At 44.2% G+C, this 23890-nt stretch overlaps 1 protein-coding gene across 2 annotated transcripts in view; it reads right to left on the bottom strand.

The window, feature by feature from the left end:
- Nucleotides 1–23890, bottom strand: part of LOC139227850 (leucine-rich repeat-containing G-protein coupled receptor 6) — a 158515-nt gene that overhangs the window by 90774 nt on the left and 43851 nt on the right. For both annotated transcript variants that reach the window (XM_070858932.1, XM_070858933.1), the window contains exon 2: nt 17488–17559. The gene's annotated coding sequence lies outside the window, so the exon portion shown is untranslated. The remainder of the gene's footprint in view (nt 1–17487; nt 17560–23890) is intronic.

Raw genomic sequence — 23890 nt, 5'->3', positions numbered from 1 at the left:
CGACTTATCTGTGGGTTTCACCGGAGCCAGAAGATTCTTCATGAGGCTGTAGGTCGGTGCCACGCAGACTGTGAGGAGGACCGCCCTCCTTTTTGCAGCGCTTCCTTCTCCGTCCAGCTCGTTGGCTACAAAGTACTGGTCTAGCCGTTCGATATAGGCTTCCCAGTCCTCACCCTCCGAGAATTCTCCAGGATGCCCACAGTTTGCTGCATCTTTGCTTGGATTCGTATTCTCATCGCCAGTTATTATGTTCCTAACACGGATGAGGCTGCACGCAGGGAGGTTAAAGTAACAGTGACCTCAGTTTTTAATAAGACACTCCAGAGTGAAGAACAGGCCTTCGGGGCCGGCTTATATACAGTGCTCCCAAGGGATGCTGGGATCCCTTGGGACTTCAGAGGATGAGCTCCCTGGTGGCGGAACATGGGAGTGCATGCTTTACAGATACACAACAGTAGAGAATTCCAGAGGTTCACAATTCTCTGAGTGAAGAAGTTTCTCCTCATCTCAGTCCTAAATGGCTTATCCCTTATCCTTAGACTGTGACCCCTGGTTCTGGACTTCCCAAACATCAGGAACATTCTTCCTGCATCTAACCTGTCCAATCCCATCAGAATTTTATATGTTTCTATGAGATCCCCTCTCATTCTTCTAAATTCCAGTGAATATAAGCCTATTCGATCCAGTCTTTCTTCATATGTCAGTCCTGCCATTCCGGGAATCAGTCTGGTGAACCTTCGCTGCATTCCCACAATAGCAAGAATGTCCTTCCTCAAATTAGGAGACCAAAACTGTACACAATATTCACGGTGTGGCCTCACCAAAGCTCTGTACAACTGCAGTAAGACCTCTCTGCTCCTATACTCAAATCCCCTAGCTATGAAGGCCAACATACCATTTGCCTTCTTCACCATCTGCTGTACCTGCATGCCAACCTTCAATGACTGATATACCATGACACCCAGCTCTCATTGCACCTCCCCTTTTCCTAATCTGTCACCGTTCAGATAATATTCTTCCTTCCTGTTTTTGCCACCAAAGTGTATAACCTCACATTTATCTACATTATCTGCATCTGCCATGCATTTGCTCACTCACCTAACCTGTCCAAGTCACCCTGCAGTCTCTTAGCATCCTCCTCACAGCTCACAATGCCACCCAGCTTAGTGTCATCTGCAATCTTGGAGATATTACATTCAATTCCTTTGTCTAAATCATTAATGTAACGGTATCAATGACTATGGTGATAGGGCGGGAAAATGATGTAGAGGGTCAGCCATTATCTTATTGAATGATGGAGCAGGCTCGATGAGCTGTATGGCCTATTCCTGCTCCTGTTTCTTATGCTCTTATATTCTAAACCCCTCCACCTCTCACCCCACTCTCCTCCTTTAAGATTCTCCTTAAAACCTATCTCCTCGATCAAACTTTTGATCATTTCTCCTAGAATCTGCTTTCGTTCAGCATTCATTTTTTTCTGATGAAGTTGCTGTGAAGCACCTTGGGATTTTTTTCTATGTTCAAGATGCTATATGAGTGCAAGGTATTGTTGTTGAATCTACTAAATACTGATTGCACAGTGTCAGCTGTGGCTTGGAGGGTAGCACTCTTGCCTCTGAGTCAGAAGGTTGTGGGTTCAAGCCCCACCCAGGGACTTGAGCATTTCAATCTAGGCTGACATTCCAGTGCGGTGCTGAGGGAATGCTGCACTGTCAGAGGTGCCGTCTTTCAGATGAGATTTTAAACCGAGGCCCCGTCTGCTCTCTCAGGTGGGCATAAAAGATCCAATGGCACGATTTCAAAGAAGAACAGGGAAGTTATTCCTGGTGTCCTGGCCAAATTTATCCCTCAAACAACATAACGAAAAGAGATTACCTGGTCATTGTCACATTGCTGTTTGTGGGAGTTTGCTGTGCAGAAATTGGCTGCCGCATTTCCCACATTACAACAGTGGCTACACTCCAAAGGTACTTCATTAGCTGGAAAGTACTTTGAGGCATCCGATGGCCATGAAAGGCGCTATCTAAATGCAAGTCTTTCTTTCTCCAGCATTATTAAGGATTACTGACCATCCATGGCATTGATTTTAACACGGAGTTAATTTCGGCACGAAATGGTTCCGATAAATTGATTTTCCACCTGGCAAAGCTAGCAAGAGGCAGCAGGAATTTTAACTGCCAGTTTTCCTATCCTATCATATTTGATTTAAAGGTCACAATGGTAGTGCTTTAAGTTACTTACACATTCAGTACCTGAACACAGCAAAATTATATGGTTTACTAAAATCGGTGGTTAGGATCAGTGCTTTTGCTATCCATTTAGACCAGTCTTACTTTGTTGGATAATTACTTAGCGAGCTGCATGTGGTTATATAACATCCAAATATAATTAAGTTGTTGGATGTTTAAAATAAATTAACTACAGTATTCTTTACATTCACTCTATAATTTCTGCTTCAAAACTTTTAAAATTCTCATCTCTGTTTTCAAATCCCTCCATGGCCTCGCCCCTCCCTATCTCTGTAACCTCCACCAGCCCTACAACCCTCTGAGATATCTATGCTCCTCCAATTTTGGCCTCTTGTGCAACCCCTAATTTAATCACTCCATTGACAGCTGTGCCTTCAGCTGCCTCAGCTCTAAGCTCTGGAATTCCCTCCTTAAACCTCTTCGCCTCTCTACCTCTCTTTCCTCCTTTAAGATGCTCCTTAAAATCTACCTCTTTGACCAAGCTACTGCTCATATATCTCCTTATGTGGCTCACTGTCAAATTTTGTTTGAGAGCGCTCCTGGGATGATTTACCACATTAACGACATTATAGAAATGCAAATTGTTGTAAAACAAAGCCGAAAATACGTTTTAAAGGAAACAATAATCTGAAAGTTCTCAACAAAGGATCTAATACTTCGATTTTTACAAAACAGAAAACAGGATATGGTAGAAGATTAGAAATTTATCAAAAAGTACGATTATAAATAATGCACTGAAGGTTCCTATATAGACTGAAAATATCAACCTATTGCTTAAAATCTCCAAAAATCTACCTTACGTCAAACTGTCTGAACTAAGAGGTGATAAAAATAACAAATGTTAGCTGCGCCAATACAGAATTGCTGAGAAAAATTCTAGAGAGCTAATGTATTGAACTAAATCAATGGTAATGAATCAAACTGAAGCACTTTTTAGTTTTTATATTAACAACAAATGTTTGAAAGTAGTGAAGAATGGATCTTTATTATTGCCAGACACAATGAAACCATTGGAGATGTGCCACATTACTTTGGAAAACAGTTTAAAAATTTGAAGTAACTTTGCCAGTTAGCTTTTTATTTTTGAAATTAAAATCATGTCAGCCTAGAATATTCTACAAGAATGTATGTACAGTAATGCCAATGGTACCTAATGATTTAAAATATTGTGTTAACCACCCTTTCTCTGGAGATCCGGGGAAGGATTTTTCAATCGAAGTATACTCATTAAACAGCTGTTCTGCTGACTCCTCTGGGAACACCTGCTAATTCCCTCTGACGCTGGACCAAAAGGATTGCCTTTTGACTAAGAACTATGGAAACGCGTGAGAGTTTACTTAGCTGACAACAGAAGTGAGATAAATGGGGAAACAGAATTTATCCTGAGCACACTCCCTCTGGGATAGAGAGAGAGATTTAAGTTCACTGGACCGATCTTTGGCTCCCCTACTTAAATGTTTCTGTAATTGTTTTTCTTAAGAGAATACGTCTTTATCAGTTGTGGCTTAAGTCTGAAAAGTCACTCTATGCTATTAGCGAATGTACAGTAACCGGATCTGTTCGTGCACAGAAAGGACGTTAAAAAAGTATTTTATTCTCTACCCATTTTAAAGCTCTCATGATCAAAGAGCTGGAAGGTTCTAGATTTCAGGATCTGAAAGCTATTTTCTTCTATTCATCCTTTCATCTTTTCCTTTTTCTTTTGTTTCTTAGCATTTTTATTGCTTCCTTCATAGTACAGTTATTTGTTTTCTTTTCCTATTTTAACTCCTGTTTAACATTAAAACAAAGTACTTGAGTGAAAAGAAGGACAAATGATCTTATGCAAATTGATACAGACAAATGCCCATTGGAAAAAGTTCAAAAGTAACTTTTCTTTTGCTGCTCTCATTTTTTCTCCTCCTTCCCCGAAAGTTGCTGACTCATGCTGGGCTCCAATTTCAGAGGTGCCAGTCACCCGTCTATATCTTATCCAAGTGGGCATTCTTTACTCATGAGCTTAATGGGCGTGCTTTCTGTCGAACTTGAACTTTTGAGAGTTTCGGCTTCACGCTACAGAATGTTAGTAATTGGGGGACAAAATGGTTGTGAATTAGTTAATTGTCCTGAAAAGAAGTCCTTCGAAATGGAGCAACTGGTACTTTTCATATAGGCTGCAAATGGCAAGACCGTGCTGAATTTAAGATAATTGAGTTATCCTTTTGGGAAGTGTGCAGGCAAGTCGAGATCCTGAAACAGCCAGCAGTAGCCGGCATGGTAATTCTCGACAGTCCCAGTACAGAAACAAATTACAGTTCTATCAGCTGGAATTTGAACATTCCCAGCTCTTTCCACTATAATTCAAATTAAACCAACACATGAAGTTATTGTGAAAGTGCCCGATGCGCTTAAAATAACTTGGATTTATAATCGCGCTTTTCACGACCACTGGCCAATTAAATACTTTTGTAATGTAGTCATTGTTGTAATGTGGAAAATGTGTCAGCCAATTTGCACACAATAAGATCCCACAAACAGCAATGTGATAATGACCAGATAATCTGTTTTTGTGATGTTGATTGAAGGATAAGTATTGACCAGTACAACAAGGATAACTCCCCTGCTCTTCTTCGAAATACTGGGATCTTTTACCGCAGAGGGCAGTTGGGGCATTGGTTTAATGTTTCATCTGGAAGATGGTACCTCTGACAGTCCAGCACTCCCTCAGTAGAAACAAGGGACCTCATTTTGCAATGATTTCTGGTAGGACCATCTAACCCCAGCGAACCTTTGCTGAAAATCATAATCTGGAAATATTTCTATGTGCCCTGCAAAGCTATTGGAAAATATTTTGTCAAATGAATACAGAACATGCAAGATGAAACATGTAACAAAACTAAAATTAAACACTATAGCACAGATTACTTGAAAGTTCTGTGGACTTCCCAGAGCCAAGTTCAGTGCATCATTATAAGTATTTCTGTGACTAAAGGAAACAGTTTCATCAAAGACAAACTGGAGTATAATAGTACAGGTTGAACCTCCCTTATCCAGAACTCCCTTATCCGGAACCACCCCTTGTCCAGAACCATTCCCTGCCACCAGCAGGCGCATGCGCAGAACTCCGACATGAACAAACTGAAGTCCTTCCTCGCTGCCGACTCCCACAATCGGTGGCCTGACCCCGCGATCCACCGCTGCCACTCCCCCATCCCATGATCTCTCTGTCGTACTCCTAGCCCCAAGCCAGCAGTGTCCATCATTATAAAATATTGCCATCATCATGGCGCCACAATAGACATCTTGCAATGTTTCAAACGCTATGAATTCTAACGCTATAGATACAACAAAGGGAGATAATTTTCTTTGCAGATGATTTTTGAGATAGCTGACTACATTCAGTTCCAAATTCAAAAACATAGGAGCAGTTTTTAACCCTATCTGGCCAGTGGAAACCAGACGGACAAGCAGTTAAAATCGCCGAGGTCACTTATTCGGCCTGGAGGAGCCGGAAGCTGAACTGCTGCGATGTTCACCTGCTTTTCTCAACAGGCAGCAAGAACACCCACTCCAAAGCAGGCGGGGTCCTTTTTAACCTATACATGCTGAGTTCTGATGATGTCATAGTGACCTGATTGCAATTTGTATTAGGCGGCTTGAGCCGGAAGCAGCAGTGAATTTCCTGCCAAGCCAACCCAACGAGGAAGTGAATCGAGGCATGAAGAGGCCCAAAAAAGCAAGTTTGAATTTTTCTTTTACTTTCCTTTTACTTTTCCTCACAGAAAAGCTTACGCCTCCTCTGCCGCCATCTCACCTCCATCCTTGGCCTGATAGCCGATCCCACCAGTCACCTGGTCATGGTGGGCAGCTTCCAGGCCACGCAAATTTCTGCCACTTCCCTCAAACTTCTCGACTCAGAGGTGGAAAGTCGACTGGTAGCATTTAAATGAGTCCGGGAAAGTTAAAATACCTTGGGCCTCTTTTTTTCTGCAGCGGATGAGTTTTGAACTGAATTGAACTAAGTGAAGTTAAGTGAGAGTAAAATTGAGGACGGAGAGGGGGTGGTGTAAAATGGACGGTCAACCCGATACTGTCCATTCTCGCCCAGTTGACAAGGTTTAAATTCCCCCCAAAACTCACCTGCCAAAAACTGACCCGCAGTTTAAAATCAATACTGTCATACTGTCAAATAATTCCTTCAGAAAAAGCTTGCATTGTCCCTAAATTGTTTTCAGTGGAAGTAAATTTATGCAGTGATTTGATAATAGATTGAAGTCAGAAAATGTGCTTAAAACCAGGTCCAACTATTAAATTAACAAAGGATATAAAAGCCATTGCTTCAAGACTGCCAACATACTATCAATTCTGCATAACATCAAAGGTACTTTTCAAACAATTATAGATGTAGCCGATATGAAAAATGTAGAATTAATCTCTAGTTGATGGCTTGATTCCAGATATGTTGTTGGCATTTCCTATTAATATAATACAAAAGTATGAAGTTGGCCAAAGCCACTTTCTGATATTGATTCAGGCAATAGAAACCCATAAAATTGGAACCCAAATTATAAAACAAAATGAGATGCCTCTCAGATAACCTGGAATTCTACTTGCCACAATGAATGTAAAGTGCATAGATGGCATCTGAAGGAGTTTGCACATTTTTGATAATTTTTAACTAACCTAACGACTGTTATATCCCTAACATTAAGGGAATAGCTTTCGTCCTTAGAAAATGGAATCTGAAATTAGGTTCTTCAGAGGAGTAGCTGTCCTACTATAGGGCCCAAATTTCCCCGAGTTGCACATTTTTTTTGGTGTAATTTGATTTTTCTGGTGTATCTTTTAAGTTGCAAATATGGCCATTTAATTTGCACCAGTGTAAGTGAGTTAGTTAGGTTTTTTATTAGTTCCGTTTTTTTTTCAAAAGGGGGCGTTCCCAGCCACTTACACCATTTATGCCAATTTGGCCAGAAAAAGGTTGTGCTAAACTAACTTAGGGCAGCGTATGTGTCCACTTTTGTCCTCACAGAGAGACCTTACTTACAGTTAAGGAATCGGCGCAAGTAACTACATTTAAGAACATAAGAATTAGGAACAGGAGTAGGCCATCTAGCCCCTCGAGCCTGCTCCGCCATTCAATAAGATCATGGCTGATCTGGCCGTGGACTCAGCTCCACTTACCCACCCACTCCCCATAACCCTTAATTCCCTTATTGGTTAAAAATCTATCTATCTGTGATTTGAATACATTCAATGAGCTAGCCTCAACTGCTTCCTTGGGCAGAGAATTCCACAGATTCACAACCCTCTGGGAGAAGAAATTCCTTCTCAACTCGGTTTTAAATTGTCTCCCCCGTATTTTGAGGCTGTGCCCCCTAGTTCTAGTCTCCCCGACCAGTGGAAACAACCTCACTGTCTCGATCTTGTCTATCCCTTTCATTATTTTAAATGTTTCTATAAGATCACCCCTCATCCTTCTGAACTCCAACGAGTAAAGACCCAGTCTACTCAATCTATCATCATAAGGTAACCCCCTCATCTCGGAATCAGCCTAGTGAATCATCTCTGTACCCCCTCCAATGCTAGTATATCCTTCCTCAAGTAAGGTGACCAAAACTGCAAGCAGTGCTCCAGGTGCGGCCTCACCAATACCCTATACAGTTGCAGCAGGACCTCCCTGCTTTTGTGCTCCATCCCTCTCGCAATGAAGGCCAACATTCCATTCACCTTCCTGATTACTTGCTGCACTTGCAAACTAACTTTTTGGGATTCATGCACAAGGACCCCCAGGTCCCTCTGCACCGCAGCATGTTGTAATTTCTCCCCATTCAAATAATATTCCCTTTTACTGTTTTTTTTTCCAAGGTGGATGACCTCACATTTTCCGACATTGAAAGCACCACCAAGCACCAAACAAAGAACAAAAAGTAATAAGCAATTAATTAACAAATAAAATAGAAGGAACCCTGCCCCTAAAGCACCAAGACCAAAGTAATAAGCAATCAATAAATAATAAATAAAAAAATAGAAGGAACCCTGCACCTAAAGCATCAAAATCAATCAGTAAATAACAAATGAAAAATAGAAGTCCTACCTTAGGGAACACAGCGGGCCGCCGATGAGGGAGCCCATTCGGCCAGGGCTAGGGACGGCGTGCTTCGGCCCCTCCCACACAGCCTGCAGCGCGCGTTTGCAGAAACGGCCTGCCAGGAGCTACTGCACATGCGCACAGACTCTAACGCGCATGTGCAGACCTGGCTTCACCACCAATCCATTGAGCCACGCTGCGCCATGATGGAGGAGAGGCTGGGGAGCGGCCAAAATACGGGGGTCTTTTTTCGGCGCTTGGAGGCGGGCAAAAGCGGCGCAGCTCAAATGAGGGCGCCGGAAAAAGAGGTTAGGTAAATTTGGGCCCTAAGTTCCTGGTGTGGAGGTCAAAATTAATGGCCTCATATTCCTGGGGCCAGAGAGAGAATGGAGACTGGGCTGCTTTGCCCGCTTGCAGCTGATATTTGAGGAGCAACTTGGTATCTCTGGGCTTTCGTCCCATTTATATTCTGCTCCAAATTCCAACTGAGTTTGGGGGGGGATTGGGAGGGGCTAGTGGCCAAATCTTCTTCTCATCCTTCCATGTTAACGGGGCACATCTGAATGGGTTCCTGGACTACTCCAGAAATTGTGCACATTAATTTCTTTTAAGGCTGCAACATAATTCTCGACAGCGAAGAGCTGGCTTGAGTTTTGTTCAGGCCCCTACATGGGCCCTAGAAGTTACAAAGAGGATTGGGGTGGGGGTGTGGTGGAAATAGATGACCTTTCTCACACTGCAGTTTGGCTAGGAGCTGAAGACAATAAAACATGCCCTATTCTTTCAGCACGGGAAGCACCTCTGGGACTGACATCCACCAATGGAATGAAGAACTCGACACTGAAACATCCTTGCAGGTGTGGCCCATCAACCAAATATGTTAATGACCATGTCCCTGCAATTTGGGAGAAGCTCCACATCTTCCTCCATGGCCAGCTGGAGTTCCATGGTGCCATCGGAGGGAGGGGGAGGATTCAATCATTGTGGTCCACGTTGGGACCAACGACATAGGGAAGAGTAGGCAAGAGGTCCTGTTTGAGGAGTACCAGGAACTAGGAGCTAAATTGAAGATCCGGACCTCAAGTATTATAAGGGTAGAAATTTAAGTCCGCCGGAAACCTGGCGGACCTACTATTTTTAAAGTGTTTTTTCCGCTATGCTGGATGAGGTGGCCTGTTTCGCAAAACTTAGCTCTTTGTCATTTTTTTTCAGGCGGACCGGAATTCAGCCATAATGGGGGCGGAAGTGGGGCGGTAAGCAGAAGATCAACAACGAGAGAGGCGAAAGTGGAGGTGGAACGGAGACTCCGCCGCTGTCATTCATCAGCGGAGCAGTGATGACATCATGTCGCATGTGGATCACCATGTCGCTTCCCTTCACTTAAAGTGAAGAGACTTCGCCATTTTAAAACTTCAGTCCACTGGGCCACCAGGGAGGGTTTCGGCCGGGCCAGCCCGGTCAAACCCAGGGACATAACTGTCGGACCGATCCTGGCAATTGGTTGGAAAAGCAAACATGGCGGCCACGGCAGTGTGTCCTCCCCTTGAATAACCGTCATGCTGCCATGTCTCACACACTGAAAGCAGTGTCAGGGGCACTGCGTGGCGGATCAAAGATATTTCCCGGTGAATTTGGCTGTAGGTGCCGCAGATCAGCGGTGCACGCTTTGATTGCGCACTTAGGACGGATCGGCAGCAGTGGGGCAGAAGTGGGGACCGCCGGAAAAACCTGAGATGACTTTTGCTGGCGGAGGCCATTCAACCTCAAATCGGCGGCCACGCGGCTGCTTTCCAACCATGAGAGGCCTTTTCAGGAGGCTGAATTTCGGCCCCATAATCTCTGGATTATTAACAGAGCCAGAGCAAATTGGCATAGGCATAAGCTGATTAGGGAAGTGAACACGTGGCTAAAGGAGTGTAGTGGGAAAAAGGGGTTCCATTTCATGGGGCGATGGCACTAGTATTGGGACAGGAAGGAACTGTACCGTTGAGACACGCTCCACCTGAACCAGTCTGGGACTAGGGTCCTAGCGGAAAGGATAATAAATAGGATGGTCACAAGGACTTTAAATTAGTAAGTGGAGGGGGTGGGTGACGGCTCAGGGGGAAATTGCAGTACAAATAGCAGTTAAAAACATACAAAGTGGAAGAAAGTAGAGTAACAGTCAAGAATTTATGCACTACAGTTAAAGGGAAAACTAAAAGATGTAACGCGCTGAATCCAGGAGAGAGAAATAATAAATATGTGAGTTAGACATTAAAGCTAAAGGACAGGCTGCGATGTGTGGCCCAAACAAAAGTTTCTTTATACAAATGCACAGAGTATAAGGAATAAATTGAATGAACTGAAGGCGCAAATTCAAATTGGAGGATATGACATGGTCGCCATTATTGAGACATGGCTGCAAGACGGTCAGGACTGGAAACTAAATATACCCGGTTATAAGGCCTACAGGAAGGATAGGGAAAATGGCAGTGGGGAAGAAGTAGCCTTAGTGATTAAAGATGAAATCACTTCAATGATAAGATAGGATTTAAAGAGTGGTAAGCAGCCTGTGGAGACCTTATGGGTTAAATTAAGAAAGGATTTAAGACTGTAGTGTGAGTTGTGTATAGGTCCCCTGGTAGTAGCTGTGAAGTGCTAGATTGTATAAATGCAGAGATTAGACAAGCGTGTAGTAAAAGCAGAGTGGTCTTAATGGGGATTTTAACTTTCACATAGATTGGGATAAGCAGACTAGCACCTGTCAGTAAGGTAGTGAATTTCTTCAGTGTGTCTGGGATAGCTTTCTACAATAATATGTCCTGGAGGCAACAAGGGGGCAAGTCAATTAGATTTAGTAATGAGTAATGAGCCAGATTTAGTTACCAGCCTAACTCTGCGTGAACATTTATCCAATAGCGATCATAACATGATCGAGTTCAACTAAGTGTTTGAAAGGGAGAAACACGAAACAGCTGCTAAGATTCTAGATTTGGGTAAGGCCGACTTCAATGGGATGAGACAGACTGTCCACAGTAAACTGGACAAATCTGCTAATGGGTAAAATGACAGAGGATCAGTGGGAGATGTTCAAATAAGAATTTAAGGTGATACAGGACCAGTTTATACTGTGGAGGGGCAAGAGCTCTACTTGCCAAAAAAAGACCAGCCATGGATGACTAAAGAGGTAAAACTAAAAGAAAAAGCAGACAAATAAATGCAAAAAATAGCACAGATCCTGGCGAATGGGAATGATACAAAGAACAGCAAAAGGTGACAAAACAGATAGAAGGAGCTACAAAAAGGTGTATGAAAAGAAACTTGAAAGGGATATCAAAAACAATATGAAAAAGTTTTACAATTACATGAGGACAAAGGGGGTAGTCAGGAGCAATGTTGACCCCTTAAAAACTGGAAGCGGTGACATTGTAATGATAATAAGGAAATGGCAGACATGTTGAATAATTACTTTGCGTCAGTATTTATAATAGAAGAACAGGATAGTATGCCGTAAATTCCAAGGAAACTAATATTGAATCAGGGACAGGGACTCAATAAAATTAATGTAAGTAAAATAATAGAAATGAAGAAAATAATGGCACTAACGAGTGACAGATCCCCAGGACTGGATGACTTCTATCCCAGCGTTTTAAAGGAAGTAAGGGAGCACATTGCAGCTGCCCCAACATTCTCTAGATTCAGGAACCGTCCCTTAAAATTGAAAGCTTACGCATGTCACTTTGCTATTTAGGAATGGTGAGAGAGGGAAACCAGGGAATTATAGCCGAACATATGTTGTGGGAAAATGCTAGAGTTTTTAATTAAGGATAAGAGGACTGAACACTTTGAACATTTTTAGCTGATCAGAGAGAGCCAGCATGGATTTGTGAACGGTAAGTCATGCTTGACAAACCTGTTTGAATTTTTTGAAGAGGTGACTAAAGTAGTGGACAGGGGAATGTCTATGGACATTATATATATGGACTTCCAGAAGGCAGTTGATAAAGTCCCACATAAGGTAGAAGCCCGCGGAATTGAGGGCAAATGATTGATCTGGTTAGGAAATTGGCTGAGCGGCAGGAGACAGAGAGTAGGGATAATGCTCAGGTACTCAAATTGGCAGGATGTGACTAGTGGTGTCCTGCAGGGATTGGTGTTGGGCCCTCAACTATTCACATTATTTATTAATGACTTAGACGATGGCATAGAAAGTCATATATTCATCATTATCTTCATAGGCAGTCCCTCGGGATCGAGGAAGACCTGCTTCCACTCTTAGCATGAGCTCTTAGGTGGCTGTACAGTCCAATACAAGAACCACAGGTGGGACAGATAGTCATTGAGGGAAAGGTTGGGCAGGGAGCCTGGTTTGCCGCACGCTCCTTCCACTGCCTGCACTTGATTTCTGCATGCTCTCGGCGATGATACTCGAGGAGCTCAGCGCCCTCCCGAATGCACTTCCTCCACTTAAGGCGGTCTATGGCCAAGGACTCCCAGGTCTCAGTGGGGATGTCGCACTTTATCAGGGAGACTTTGAGGGTGTCCTTGTAATAGTTCCTCTGCCCGCCTTTGGCTCGTTTGCCGTGGACGAGTTCCAAGTAGAGCGCTTGCTTTGGGAGTCTCGTGTCTGTCATGTGAACTATGTGGCCTGCCCAGCGGAACTGATCAAGTGTGGTCAGTGCTTCATGCTGAGGATGTTGGCCTGGACAAGGACGCTAATGTTTGTGCGTCTGTCCTCCCAGGGGATTTGCAGGATCTTGTGGAGACATCGCTGGTTGTATTTCTCCAGCGACTTGAGGTGTCTACTGTACATGGTCCACTTCTCTGAGCCATACAGGAGGGCAGGTTTTACTATGGTCCTGTAGACCATGAGCTTGGTGACAGTTTTGAGGGACTGATCTTCAAACACTTTTTTCCTCAGGCGGCCGAAGGCTGCACTGGCGCACTGGAGGCGGTGTTGGATCTCATCATCAATGCCTGCTCTTGTTGATAGGAGGCTCCCAAGATAGGGGAAGTGGTCCACGTTGTCCAAGGCCACGCCGTGGATCTTGATGTTTGGGGGGGCCAGTGCTGTGCGGCGAGGGCAGGCTGGTGTAAGACCTTTGTCTTACTAATGTTTAGCGTAAGGCCCTTGCTTTCATACGCCTCGGTAAATACGTCGACTATGTCCTGGAGTTCAGCCTCTGTGTGCGCACAGACGCAGGCGTCGTCCGCATACTGTAGCTCGACGACAGAGGTTGGAGTGGTCTTGGACCCGGCCTGGAGATGGCAAAGGTTGAACAGCTTCCCACTGGTTCTGTAGTTTAGTTCCACTCCAGCTGGGAGCTTATCAACTGTGAGGTGGAGCATGGCAGCGAGGAAGATTGAGAAGAGGGCTGGGGCAATGACGCAGCCCTGCTTAAACCCATATATTAAAATTTTCTGATGACTCAAAGATAGGCGGCATTGTAGGCAGTGTGGGTGAAGGTATAACATTACAAAGGGATAGTGATAGATTAAGTGAATAGGAAAAACTGTGGCAAATGGATTTCAATGTAGGCAAATGTGAGGTCATCCACTTTGTACATAAAGAAGGATAGAACAGGGTACTTTCTAAATAGTGAAAAGCTAAAAACAGTGGAGGTGCAAAGAGGCTTGGGGGTTCAGGTCTATAGATCATTAAAATGGCATGAACAGGTACAGAAAATAATCAAAAAGGCTAACGGAATGCTGGCATTTATATCTAGAGGACTAGAATACAAGGGGGTAAAGGTTATGCTGCAGCTATACAAAGCCCTGGTTAGACCACACCTGGAGCACTGTGAGCAGTGCTGGGCACCACTCCTCAGGAAGGATATCTGGGCCTCGGAGGGAGTGCAGCGTAGGTTTACCAGAATGATACCCGGACTTCAAGGGTTAAGTTACAAGGAGAGCTTACACAAATTACGGTTGTATTGCCTAGAATGTAGACGGATGAGGGGTGATCTGATCGAAGTTTTCAGGATATTAAGGGGAACAGATAGAGTAGATAGAGGGAAACTATTTCTGTTGGTTGGGGATTCTAGGACTAGGGGGCATAGTCTAAAAATTAGAGCCAGACCTTTCAGGAGTGAAATTAGGAAACACTTCTACACTCAAAGGGTGGTAGAAGTTTGGAACTCTCTTTCGCAAATGGTAATTGATGCTAGATCAATTGTTAATGTTAAATCTGAGATTGATAGCTTTTCCTTAACCAAAAGTATTAAAGGATATGGACCAAAGGCAGGTATATGAAGTTAGATTGCAAATCAGCCATGATTTCAATGAAGGGCGGAACAGACTCGAGGGGCTGAAATCCATATAAGCTACATCAGACACACTACCATCATCTAACCACCTGGTTGCCTCCTCAAAGAATTCGATCAAATTTGTCAGACATGACCTTGTTCTGATGTTCCTATGATATAACAGTGGCAGAAGCCTAAACTTTTCACATTTTTAATGAGTTGACCAGTGTGTGATACTGAACCAATCAGATAAAATAGATTCATAGGTTCAATTCCTGGTCTGTCCTGATTTACATCATCTGAATTAAGGCTGTGGCTGTGGAAAATGCATTTGGTCTCAGTCTCCAGTTTACGGAAGAAAATAAATTCAGTCAAGATTCCTGCTCTTGATTGCTAACCAGTGACATCTTCTGGAGATTGTTAATCAGTGACTTCTTCTGGAAAATTAGAGCCAGGCTGTTCAGGGGTGATGTCAGGAAGCATTACTTCACACAAAGGGCAGTGGAAATCTGGAACTCTCTCTCCCAAAAAACTGCTGAGGCCAGACCAATTGAAAGTTTCAAAGCTGAGATTGAAAGATGTGTCGTAGGTAAGGGTAATAAGCGATATGGAATTAAGATATAGATCAGCCATGATCTAATTGAATGGCAGTGCAAGCTCCAGGGGCTGAATGGCCTGTTGGTCCCTATGTTTGTGTTTGTGGCTATTGATTGAAGACAAGAGCAGACTTTGTTGTGATGCCCTTCATGGGTAAACAGTCTACTGACACTCGAGGCTCACATGTGAAGAATTGATGCTTGCATGAGCTGTTGGTGTCTTTGGAATCATACCCCACCATAGGTCAGTAGTATCAAGAGATGAGTGAGACAACTGAGGAAAATAAAAATAACAGTGTTACAGGGTCAGATACACAAGGTGATCTGATTCTGTACTGTATCATTGATATTTCAACAGAGATCAGTTTAAGTGGTACACATGGTGCTGAAGTCAAAATTAAATAGACAGCTGTAAATATTGCTTTTAGAATTTTAAATGGAAAGATTTCCCTTCAGTAATATAACTCTATTCAAATATTTGGTTATAGAATTAAGACAAATTCAAGTGTCACTGAACTATTAGAATATGGGATCTGTCTTTAAAGATGGGAAGCAAGGGCTAAAATTGTGAAGCATTCATTCTGCATCATGACTGATTATTGGATGGTTTGGCTGTTAGATCTGAAACTGCTGATGTTTCTGCTTCCCCAGCTATGATCTGCACAAGATTGCCTGGAGTTGAGGGGGAAGTGCAATTCTTGCAACATATCTCAAAACATTTCTTTATTGAATATACTTTTTGTGTCAAATTGTGCCAGTGTCAAAACTGGTCTATAGTATAAACCTATATGGTACTAAGGGGCCAAAATTGGCCCTTTCACGAAGGCCGCTGGCCACTTGTTGCGGAATGGCTGCTGATTTTTCGTGGAATGTCCGTCATTTGCGCAATTTCCCTCAAGCGTTTTTCATGCGATGACCATTACCACCCCACTCCGCTGCTGCTGAAGTCTTCTAAGTGCATCATCAGAGCACGCACCACCAATGTCCCACCCTGGAAGCGAAATTCACCTCCTCCGACCGCCGTCCGGTGCTCCAGACAGCTTTTTGTGTCAGTGCACTCCTTGTTGGTCGGCGATATGGTCTTCTTTAAAGGGGAGGTGGCACTGCCGGCAATGCCATTTTATTTTTTTATTGTAGGCCGACTGCCAGGTTGGCCTGACAATTATGCCCCCGGGTTTGGCCGGGCCGCCAACAGGCCTCTTGGGTGCCAGGCCGCTGGCCCGGCCGATACCCTCCCTGGTGGCCCAGTGAACCTAACTTAAATAAACGCAGAATTCGCAGCGGCCCTCCCCTTTAACTGAAGGGGGGAAGATGTGGTGACGCACCAGCGCGATGACATCACCAGCCTGGCGCTGATGACTGTCTGCGGCAGCTACACCGTCCCACACCCACTTCCGCCCTGCTAGTGATGGTCAATCCGTCTTGCCCACACTTCCACCCCCATTATGACAATATCCGCCCCGTTCGAAAAAAAGACAAAGAGCTGAATTTTGCATCCATTGCGGCAGCCAGAACACAACAAACAGTAGGTGCGCCCCATTTCTAGTGGAGGGCAATTTCTGCCCCTAAGACTTTAACTATTCTGTAACATTCATTATTTAACCTACTGAACTGTTCAAATGATCAGTGAAGTAGAGGTATGCCTCAAATACTTTTATAATCTGAGGTTTAACTGACTATGTGGAAGAGTCCACAGCATTTCTTTGTTCTGAATACAAAGGACATCCTTATACATCTTAATCCAAGTGCTAACAATAATATGACATCTTTCAAACAGTCTTACAAAAAATAAGCTCATTACAAGGCACGAATTTCAATGTAAAAATGTCTTGTCCTTGTTCCTAATAAGTGTAGTGTCAACTGTTAGCCAAACGTACCTCAGTATCTGAAACATCATCAAATTATTTTAGAAACAATTCATGATCAATATTAGTAGCTTCTAACAGAATTAATTTTAGAAGGTACAGTTCGAATAAGGAACTGTGACCGATACAAAGGTTGGTTAATGTGTAATGTTTGTCATAAAAAAGTTGGTACAAAAACGGTGTTTTTCTAGTCAGCTCACATCATACATACACTTTTCTTGATTCTTTTGCTTAATAATAAGAACAAAAACTATTGACTATGCTCACATTAAGCACTTTGAGATGTTCTGATGTGATAAAGCATTATACAAAGGCAAATAGTATCATGGTCTTCTGACCCACTGCAATGGATTCTGAATCCTGTCCTCCATTCAGCATCCCATGTTGAATCTGACTGAAGATTTCAGAAGGTAATATTAATTTTTGTATTGTTTACAATAACACAGATATTTTGGTGCGACGTGAACTACTGATACTTACAGGACTTTCAGATTGTAGAGGCCAGCAAAAGCCTGCGTAGGGATCTGAGCTAGGTGATTCCCAGACAACCGTCTGCAAGAAAAACAAGAACATTATCATGTGGAATTAATTCACTGTGAAAATAACCAATTGGTAGCAACAGCAATGCAAAGTGCATTGCCAGAAATGTACTACTTTGTCCTAGAAAAAGGTGTGCAGGTTAACCTTAACCAGACTGCAACAAATTGCATAATATTTTGAAAACAGATTTATACACAATTACATAACCAATAATTAGTGATGAATATTCATGACAGGAGACATTTTAGAATACCCAGGCTAAGTAAAGCACCCCAAATCCTCTTCTCCCATTTTGAGGTCGACTATAATATTTGCTTTATAAAATTAGCATTTCAATTCTGGAGAGGTGAAAGGATTTTTCATTAATGTCCGAAAGTGTAATGTCTACAATATAAAAGCATAGCACCTTGGATCAATATTTGCCTGAGGATGTCCTTTCCTACATTAAAATAGTGACTACACTTCAAAAGTAAAGCATTTGGGACGTCCTGAGGTTGTGAAAGGTACTATATAAATGCAAGCCTTCCTTTTTTTTTTACTTTGGAAATAGCTATTGGTAAATCTTTCTTTTGCAATGCTAGATCACCATGCAAATTGATAGATCCTTACTATACAGTATAAATGCACACGGGGCCCATGCTTGAGAGAAGGTTAGTCTGTGACCTGTCCTTTATTTCTCAGCATGCAAAGTGATGAAGGTGGGTGGAGCTTCCCCTTTCCCCTCCCACCTAGTGATCATTGTTCTCACAGTGTATAACTTAGATCAGATTATACATGGGTTACATTGCTGGTTGAATACATGACATCACCTCCCCCACAAAGTCTTATTGGGATCACAGGTTAAGTCTCTCTGGTGGTTTACGCTCTCTTGTAGAGCGCCTGAGTTGAGGCTCCAGTTGTTGGGCGCTGGCCTGAGTGTCTGCTGTTTGCGGTGCCTCAGGCCTGTCTGGACTGCCCACAGTGACTGGGCTCTCCTCCCTTTGGTTCCGGTGTTCGGTCACCTGTGGTGGAGTGAACTCTACATCGTGTTCTTCCTCTGCTTCTTCTATGAGGTTGCTGAACCTCCTTTTTGTTTGATCCACGTGTTTGCAGCAGATTTGTCCATTGGTAAGTTTAATTACCAGAATCCTATTTCCCTCTTTGGCAATCACAGTGCCTGCGAGCCATTTGGGCCCTGCAGCGTAGTTGAGGACAAAAACAGGAACATTTAAATCAATGCATCGCGCCCTCGCATTCCTATCATGGTAGTCATATTGTGGCTGGCGCCTGCTCTCGACAATTTCTTTCATGGTGGGGTATATAAGGGATAACCTGGTTTTGAGCGTCCTTTTCATCAGCAGCTCTGCGGGTGGAACCCCTGTGAGCGAGTGTGGTCGGGATCGATAGGCCAACAGGAGGCGTGATAAGCGTCTTTGTAGGGAACCCCCTTGGATTCTGAGCATCCCCTGTTTGATTATCTGCACTGCTCGTTCTGCCTGGCTGTTTGAGGCCGACTTGAACGGTGCCGTTCTGACATGGTTAATTCCATTGCCTGCCATGAAGTCCTGAAATTCAGTGCTTGTGAAGCACAGGCCATTGTCGCTGACCAAGGCGTCTGGTAGTCCGTGGGCTGCGAACATTGCCCGTAGACTTTCTACCGTGGCAGAGGATGTGCTTGAATTTAAAATGTCACACTCAATCCATTTGGAGTAGGCGTTTACGACAACCAAAAACATTTTTCCCATGAAAGGGCCTGCGTAGTCCACATGGATGAGTGACCAAGGCTTGGCGGGCCATGGCCAGGGGCTAAGGGGGGCTTCCCTGGGCGCATTGCCCAGCTGGGCACACGTGTTGCACCTGCGAACACAAAGTTCCAGGTCTGTGTCTATCCATGGCCACCAAACGTGTGACCTGGCAATTGCCTTTATCATGACAATGCCCGGGTGCTCATTGTGGAGTTCTCTGATGAACACCTCTCTGCCCATCTGGGCCATGACTACGCGGTTTCCCCACAGTAGGCAATCGGCCTGAATCGAGAGTTCATCGCTGCGCCTGTGAAATGGTTTAAATTCCTCAGGGCATGCCCTGTACGTAGCTGCCCAGTCCCCATTCAGGACACATTTCTTGACTAGAGACAATAGCAGGTCTCTATTTATCCAGACTTTAATCTGACAGGCTGTCACAGGTGAGCCTTCGCTTCCGAAAGCTTCAACAGCCATGACCATCTCAGCAGCATGCTTGGTAGCCCCTTCAGTGGTGGCTAGTGGGAGCCTGCTGAGTGCATCGGCGCAGTTTTCGGTGCCCAGTCTGTGCCGAATTGTGTAGTCATAGGCAGCTAATGTAAGTGCCCACCTCTGTATGCGGGCCGGCGCATTTGCATTTATGGCCTTGTTGTCGACCAAAAGGGATGTTAGGGGTTTGTGATCTGTCTCCAGCTCAAATTTCCTGCCAAACAGATACTGGTGCATTTTCTTTACAGCATATACACATGCGAGCGCCTCCTTTTCTACCATCCCGTAACCCCTTTCTGCCTGGGACAGACTCCTGGAGGCATAAGTTACCAGCTGTAACTGACCATTGGCATTCACATACTGCAACACACACCCGACACCATAGGATGACGCATCGCACGTTAACACAAGTTTCTTATATGGGTCGTATAGTGTTAACAGATTGTTGGAACACAACAAATTGCGTGCTCTATTAAAAGCCATTTCCTGGCTGTGCCCCCAGACCCAATCGCGACCTTTGCATAGGAGCACGTATAGCGGCTCTAGCAGCGTGCTCAATTTGGGAAGAAAATTACCAAAATAGTTCAGGAGCCCCAGGAACGAACGCAGCTCCGTCGTGTTACCGGGTCTGGGTGTTCTCTGGATCGCTTCCGTCTTGGACGCAGTAGGGCTGATCCCGTCTGCTGCCATCCTCATCCCCAGAAATTCTACCTCTGGACCTAGGAAGACGTACTTCGCCTTTTTCAGTCGCAGCCCTACCCGGTCCAGTCTGCGTAGCACCTCCTCCAGGTTGTGGAGGTGTTCTTCAGTATCGTAACCCGTGATGAGGATGTCATCCTGAAAAACCACCGTCCCTGGAATCGACTTGAGGAGGCTTTCCATATTTCGTTGGAAGATCGCGGCGGCTGAGTGAATCCCGAATGGACATCTGTTGTACTCAAACAACCCCTTGTGTGTCGTGATGGTGGTCAGCTTCTTCGACTCACTCGCCAGCTCCTGGGCCATGTAAGCTGAGGTCAGGTCCAATTTTGAAAAAAGTTTGCCACCTGATAGGTCCTTCGCAAAGAGGTCCTCCGCTCTTGGTAGCGGGTACTGGTCTTGGAGTGACACCCGATTGATGGTGGCCTTGTAATCACCACATATCCAGATCGAACCATCTGCCTTGAACACCGGCTCAATCGGACTCGCCCAGTCACTGAATTCGACTGGCGAGATGATGCCTTCCCTCAGCAGGCGGTCCAATTCGCCTTCTATTTTTTCCTGCATCATGTACGGCATCGCTCTGGCCTTATGGTGTACTGGCCTGGCGTCCGGGTTTATGTGAATCACTACCTTGGCCCCCATGAAAGTGCCGATGCCGGATTGAAATAATGAGTCAAATTTGTCCAGGATCTGTGAGCATGATACTCGCTCCACAGAGGAAATTGCATTGCCATCGCCCCATTTCCAGTTCATGACAGTAAGCCAACTCCTCCCAAGTAGTGCGGGACCGTCCCCTGGGACAATCCAGAATGGCAACCTGTTCTCCGAATCTTTGTGGGTCACGACTACCGTGGCGCTGCCTAGCACCGGAATGATCTGCTTTGTGTAAGTCCGTAGCTGTGCATCAATCGGTGATAATTTTGGCCTCCTGGCATTGGACGCCCACAAGTTTTCGAACTGTTTGATACCAATCAGGGACTGGCTCGCCCCCGTGTCTAGCTCCATTGATACTGGGATGCCATTGAGGAGCACTTTCATCATTATCGGTGGCGTCCTGGTGTATGAACTGTATACGTGCTCCATATGAACTCATAAGAACATAAGAATTAGGAACAGGAGTGGGCCATCTAGCCCCTCGAGCCTGCTCCACCATTCAATAAGATCATGGCTGATCTGGCCGTGGACTCAGCTCCACTTACCCGCCCTCTCCCCGTAACCCTTAATTCCCTTATTGGTTAAAAATCTATCTATCTGTGACTTGAACACATTCAATGAGCTAGCCTCAACTGCTTCCTTGGGCAGAGAATTCCACAGATTCACAACCCTCTGGGAGAAGAAATTCCTTCTCAACTCGGTTTTAAATTGTCTCCTCCATATTTTGAGGCTGTGCCCCCTAGTTCTAGTCTCCCCTACCAGTGGAAACAACCTCTCTGCCTCTATCTTGTATATCCCTTTCATGATTTTAAATGTTTCTATAAGTTCACCCCTCATCCTTCTGAACTCCAACGAGTAAAGACCCAGTCTACTCAATCTATCATCATAAGGTAACCCCCTCATTTCCGGAATCAGCCTAGTGAATCGTCTCTGTACCCCTTCCAAAGCTAGTATATCCTTCCTTAAGTAAGGTGACCAAAACTGCACGCAGTACTCCAGGTGCGGCCTTACCAATACCCTATACAGTTGCAGCAACACCTCCCTGCTTTTGTACTCCATCCCTTTCGCAATGAAGGCCAACATTCCATTCGCCTTCCTGATTACCTGCTGCATCTGCAAACTAACCTTTTGGGATTCATGCACAAGGACCCCCAGGTCCCTCTGCACCTCAGCATGTTGTAATTTCTCCCCACTCAAATAATATTCCCTTTTACTGTTTTTTTTCCCAAGGTGGATGACCTCACACTTTCCGACATTGTATTCCATCTGCCAAACCTTAGCCCATTCGCTTAACCTATTCAAATCTCCTTGCAGCCTCTCTGAGTCCTCTACACAACCCGCTTTCCCACTAATCTTAGTGTCATCTGCAAATTTTGTTGCACTACACTCTGTCCCCTCTTCCAGGTCATCTATGTATATTGTAAACAGTTGTGGTCCCAGCACCGATCCCTGTGGCACACCACTAACCACCGATTTCCAACCCAAAAAGGACCCATTTATCCCGACTCTCTGCTTTCTGTTCGCCAGCCAATTCTCTATCCATGCTAATACATTTCCTCTGACGCCGCGTACCTCTATCTTCTGCAGTAACCTTTTGTGTGGCACCTTATCGAATGCCTTTTGGAAATCTAAATACACCACATCCATCGGTACACCTCTATCCACCATGCTCGTTATATCCTCAAAGAATTCCAGTAAATTAGTTAAACATGATTACCCATTCATGAACCCATGCTGCGTCTGTTTGATTGCATTATTCCTATCTAGATGTCTCGTTATTTCTTCCTTAATGATAGTTCCAAGCATTTTCCCCACTACAGATGTTAAACTAACCAGCCTATAGTTACCTGCCTTTTGTCTGCCCCCTTTTTTAAACAGAGGCGTTACATTAGCTGCTTTCTAATCCGCTGGTACCTCCCCAGAGTCCAGAGAATTTTGGTAGATTATAACGAATGCATCTGCTATAACTTCCGCCATCTCTTTTAATACCCTGGGATGCATTTCATCAGGACCAGGGTACTTGTCTATCTTGAGTCCCATTAGCCTGTCCAGCACTATCCCCCTAGTGATAGTGATTGTCTCAAGGTCCTCCCTTCCCACATTCCTGTGGCCTGCAATTTTTGGCATGGTTTTTGTGTCTTCCACTGTGAAGACCGAAGCAAAATAATTGTTTAAGGTCTCAGCCATTTCCACATTTCCCATTATTAAATCCCCTTCTCATCTTCTAAGGAACCAACATTTACTTTAGTCACTCTTTTCCGTTTTATATATCTGTAAAAGCTTTTACTATCTGTTTTTATGTTTTGCGCAAGTTTACCTTCGTAATCTATCTTCCCTTTCTTTATTGCTTTTTTAGTCATTCTTTGCTGTTGCTTAAAATTTTCCCAATCCTCTAGTTTCCCATTAACCTTGGCCACCTTATATGCATTGGTCTTTGATTTGATACTCTCCTTTATTTCCTTGGTTATCCACGGCTGGTTATCCCTTCTCTTGCCGCCCTTCTTTTTCACTGGAATATATTTTTGTTGCGCACTATGAAAGAGCTCCTTAAAAGTCCTCCACTGTTCCTCAATTGTGCCACCATTTAGTCCTTGTTTCCAGTCTACTTAAGCCAAGTCTGCCCTCATCCCACTGTAGTCCCCTTTGTTTAAGCATCGTATGCTCGTTTCTGACACAACTTTCTCACCCTCAATCTGTATTACAAATTCAACCATACTGTGATCACTCATTCCGAGAGGATCTTTTATGAGGAGATCGTTTATTATTCCTGTCTCATT

Source organism: Pristiophorus japonicus, chromosome 17 (genome assembly GCF_044704955.1).
Source record: "Pristiophorus japonicus isolate sPriJap1 chromosome 17, sPriJap1.hap1, whole genome shotgun sequence".
Classification (NCBI taxonomy): Eukaryota; Metazoa; Chordata; class Chondrichthyes; family Pristiophoridae; genus Pristiophorus; species Pristiophorus japonicus.
The sequence above is the reverse complement of the archived record's forward strand: the minus strand, read 5'-3'. Positions and strand labels throughout refer to the sequence as shown.